General features: G+C 53.2%; 1 non-coding gene across 1 annotated transcript in view; it reads left to right on the top strand.

Moving 5' to 3' along the window:
- The first annotated feature begins 3,638 nt into the window (after positions 1-3,638).
- LOC124590125 overlaps positions 3,639-5,000 on the top strand; it is a 1,910-nt gene continuing 548 nt past the window's right edge. The window contains exon 1 of the ribosomal RNA XR_006976358.1: positions 3,639-5,000. This exon is cut by the window's right edge and continues 548 nt beyond it. This is a non-coding gene — a ribosomal RNA (small subunit ribosomal RNA).

Here is a 5,000-nt window from a genome sequence, read left to right as displayed (position 1 = left end):
GAATGAAAGACACAGGTCTGCCACAAGCATGGAATCAGAGCGCCGCCTGTTATGAGCCAAAGGTGCACCCTGACGTGGCAAATCAGATGATGCCGCAGTCATTTACTTACGATAATCACAATCAACAAACCGGGCCCCCCCCCCCCCCCCAAGTGCCTTAACCTAACCCGTATTGTACCTTAACCTAACCCGTATTGTACCTTAACCTAACCCGTATTGTACCTTAACCTAACCCGTATTGTACCTTAACCTAACCCGTATTGTACCTTAACCTAACCCATATTGTACCTTAACCTAACCCATATTGTACCTTAACCTAACCCATATTGTACCTTAACCTAACCCATATTGTACCTTAACCTAACCCATATTGTACCTTAACCTAACCCATATTGTACCTTAACCTAACCCATATTGTACCTTAACCTAACCCATATTGTACCTTAACCTAACCCATATTGTACCTTAACCTAACCCATATTGTACCTTAACCTAACCCATATTGTACCTTAACCTAACCCATGTTGCGCCTTAACCTAACCCATGTTGCGCCTTAACCTAACCCATGTTGCGCCTTAACCTAACCCATGTTGCGCCTTAACCTAACCCATGTTGCGCCTTAACCTAACCCATGTTGCGCCTTAACCTAACCCATGTTGCGCCTTAACCTAACCCATGTTGCGCCTTAACCTAACCCATGTTGCGCCTTAACCTAACCCATGTTGCGCCTTAACCTAACCCATGTTGCGCCTTAACCTAACCTATGTTGCGCCTTAACCTAACCTATGTTGCGCCTTAACCTAACCTATGTTGCGCCTTAACCTAACCTATGTTGCGCCTTAACCTAACCTATGTTGCGCCTTAACCTAACCTATGTTGCGCCTTAACCTAACCTATGTTGCGCCTTAACCTAACCTATGTTGCGCCGTAACCTAACCTATGTTGCGCCGTAACCTAACCTATGTTGCGCCGTAACCTAACCTATGTTGCGCCTTAACCTAACCTATGTTGCGCCTTAACCTAACCTATGTTGCGCCTTAACCTAACCTATGTTGCGCCGTAACCTAACCTATGTTGCGCCTTAACCTAACCTATGTTGCGCCTTAACCTAACCTATGTTGCGCCTTAACCTAACCTATGTTGCGCCTTAACCTAACCTATGTTGCGCCTTAACCTAACCTATGTTGCGCCTTAACCTAACCTATGTTGCGCCTTAACCTAACCTATGTTGCGCCTTAACCTAACCTATGTTGCGCCGTAACCTAACCTATGTTGCGCCTTAACCTAACCTATGTTGCGCCTTAACCTAACCTATGTTGCGCCGTAACCTAACCTATGTTGCGCCTTAACCTAACCTATGTTGCGCCTTAACCTAACCTATGTTGCGCCTTAACCTAACCTATGTTGCGCCTTAACCTAACCTATGTTGCGCCTTAACCCAACACACGTTGGGCCTTAACCCAACACACGTTGGGCCTTAACCCAACACACGTTGGGCCTTAACCCAACACACGTTGGGCCTTAACCCAACACACGTTGGGCCTTAACCCAACACACGTTGGGCCTTAACCCAACACACGTTGGGCCTTAACCCAACACACGTTGGGCCTTAACCCAACACACGTTGGGCCTTAACCCAACACACGTTGGGCCTTAACCCAACACACGTTGGGCCTTAACCCAACACACGTTGGGCCTTAACCCAACACACGTTGGGCCTTAACCCAACACACGTTGGGCCTTAACCCAACACACGTTGGGCCTTAACCCAACACACGTTGGGCCTTAACCCAACACACGTTGGGCCTTAACCCAACACACGTTGGGCCTTAACCCAACACACGTTGGGCCTTAACCCAACACACGTTGGGCCTTAACCCAACACACGTTGGGCCTTAACCCAACACACGTTGGGCCTTAACCCAACACACGTTGGGCCTTAACCTGCTCTGTAATTGTCATACGACGCGTTAAATTAGTGTAGTGTTGCCTAACTGCAACCCCCGCAATATAGTTTGCTACTCGCACTGCCCGGTCCCCAGAGTATCGCTTCATGTTAAACACCTTGCAGCTATACACTGTAATGCGGATGGCGGCAGGACGTACATGCTCAATGCCCTTCGCAGTTGTTCATTGGCATTCGCATGGCGAAGCACAGCCTACGTTGTGGTACGGCTTGTGGCAACTGTCCGCTGATGTTGTACGTCCAAATCACACACTGTACCGCACATTGGTCCTCATGTACTGAATGATACATCGTGGTACATGTGTGACCGTACCACGACTGCGCCAACAACGGCGAACCATACGGTCCAAATATTGTGCACTCAGCTACGTGTCGTCTCCCTATAAGAGCTGGATTGCAGTATGGTATGCCGTGGATGGCGATCAGCATGAGCCGTCTGTTGATGTAGTGGCGCGTGTTGTCAGACGTAGTCGTCTCTTCTCACACACCGTGATAGCATGGTGCACTGCGTTCCACATCTGCGACATGCGACAGAGGCCGGTTGACAGTCGTTCGCGCAATGGACATCGCATACGTACGGGGGCCACCTTCCACGTGTTCGCGAAGCGTGCACATGTTGTTGCGTGTATGTGGGCAGACATAGTGTGTCGTGACACCTGACACAGGCATGCAACAATCGTTGAATTTGCAAATGGCGATGGACGTCTACGTTTGCTGGTGACGTTACGCAAATGAAGAACTGGTAAACCGTTGTGGTGCGGTTGTTCTCGCTAGAGGTGAATCAGTGATGGCGACGATCGGTTGAGCTACCAACCGGTTGTTTCAGCGATACCCACCATGCCCACGAACGTGAATGGCATGTGGGTGTGAAGCGATACGCGGCGGTGGCTGGGTGGGACCGTCCCCGGCCGGTGAGGGGGGGCCTTCCGGCGTGCTGGCCGCGCGGTGCGTGGGCGCACGCGCTACAGCCGGCTGGTGGGGGCGGCCAGTGGCAGGCGCGCCGGCCGACGGAGGCGGCAGGCGGCGCAGCTGCGCGCCGGCGCACCCTGCACGCGGCGCCGTGCGGCCAAAGTAGGTCCTCGCGGGCCCGGTGCGAAGCGCGGTGGACATCTGCAGTGTGCTGGTCCGATTGAGGACTGTGTGCGCTGAGGATGCGCCGCCGCCCGGCGCTCGGCGCCGCGACGCCGTCTGCTGCTCGGTCGCCTCTGCGGTTCTCGCAGGTGGATTGTATCGCAGCTGTGCGGACGTGTTGGCGCGTGCGCTGTGCTGGGAGAGTTCGCTTCGGCACCCAAGTGGGGCTTTTGTCCTTCTGTGGCGCTGGCGTTGGAGCTGCCGGCCACCGTAGGTGGCGCGTGTTGTCTCCCGCCGGCAATGCCACGACAGCACGCTCCCGGGCCTCTGTCGGCAGCGGCAAGCTCAGTTGGGAGCACGGGTGGTCGCACCTAAAGCGTCTACTCGCCAAACTCCGGGCGATTGCGCCTCTCTCGAACCCGACCAAGTACTTAGGACGGCGCTGCGCGCCGCCGGGACCTGAGAGGGTTTCGAGGTGTATTGTGCAGGGGAGCTCAGCCTCCTCCTGTTTGCAGAATAATTGAGCGGACGCTTGCGTGTTCGCGCGGGCCCCCGGGACACACTCCCGGGCGGCCGGCTGCTCAGCTCTAGTTGACGCAGCTCCCTGGTTGATCCTGCCAGTAGTCATATGCTTGTCTCAAAGATTAAGCCATGCATGTCTCAGTACAAGCCGCATTAAGGTGAAACCGCGAATGGCTCATTAAATCAGTTATGGTTCCTTAGATCGTACCCACGTTACTTGGATAACTGTGGTAATTCTAGAGCTAATACATGCAAACAGAGTCCCGACCAGAGATGGAAGGGACGCTTTTATTAGATCAAAACCAATCGGTCGGCTCGTCCGGTCCGTTTGCCTTGGTGACTCTGAATAACTTTGGGCTGATCGCACGGTCCTCGTACCGGCGACGCATCTTTCAAATGTCTGCCTTATCAACTGTCGATGGTAGGTTCTGCGCCTACCATGGTTGTAACGGGTAACGGGGAATCAGGGTTCGATTCCGGAGAGGGAGCCTGAGAAACGGCTACCACATCCAAGGAAGGCAGCAGGCGCGCAAATTACCCACTCCCGGCACGGGGAGGTAGTGACGAAAAATAACGATACGGGACTCATCCGAGGCCCCGTAATCGGAATGAGTACACTTTAAATCCTTTAACGAGTATCTATTGGAGGGCAAGTCTGGTGCCAGCAGCCGCGGTAATTCCAGCTCCAATAGCGTATATTAAAGTTGTTGCGGTTAAAAAGCTCGTAGTTGGATTTGTGTCCCACGCTGTTGGTTCACCGCCCGTCGGTGTTTAACTGGCATGTATCGTGGGACGTCCTGCCGGTGGGGCGAGCTGAAGGCGTGCGACGCGCCTCGTGCGTGCTCGTGCGTCCCGAGGCGGACCCCGTTGCAATCCTACCAGGGTGCTCTTGAGTGAGTGTCTCGGTGGGCCGGCACGTTTACTTTGAACAAATTAGAGTGCTTAAAGCAGGCAAGCCCGCCTGAATACTGTGTGCATGGAATAATGGAATAGGACCTCGGTTCTATTTTGTTGGTTTTCGGAACCCGAGGTAATGATTAATAGGGACAGGCGGGGGCATTCGTATTGCGACGTTAGAGGTGAAATTCTTGGATCGTCGCAAGACGAACAGAAGCGAAAGCATTTGCCAAGTATGTTTTCATTAATCAAGAACGAAAGTTAGAGGTTCGAAGGCGATCAGATACCGCCCTAGTTCTAACCATAAACGATGCCAGCCAGCGATCCGCCGCAGTTCCTCCGATGACTCGGCGGGCAGCCTCCGGGAAACCAAAGCTTTTGGGTTCCGGGGGAAGTATGGTTGCAAAGCTGAAACTTAAAGGAATTGACGGAAGGGCACCACCAGGAGTGGAGCCTGCGGCTTAATTTGACTCAACACGGGAAACCTCACCAGGCCCGGACACCGGAAGGATTGACAGATTGATAGCTCTTTCTTGATTCGGTG

This window comes from Schistocerca americana, unplaced genomic scaffold (assembly GCF_021461395.2).
Source record: "Schistocerca americana isolate TAMUIC-IGC-003095 unplaced genomic scaffold, iqSchAmer2.1 HiC_scaffold_742, whole genome shotgun sequence".
Classification (NCBI taxonomy): Eukaryota; Metazoa; Arthropoda; class Insecta; order Orthoptera; family Acrididae; genus Schistocerca; species Schistocerca americana.
This window is presented reverse-complemented; position numbering and strand designations above follow the sequence as displayed.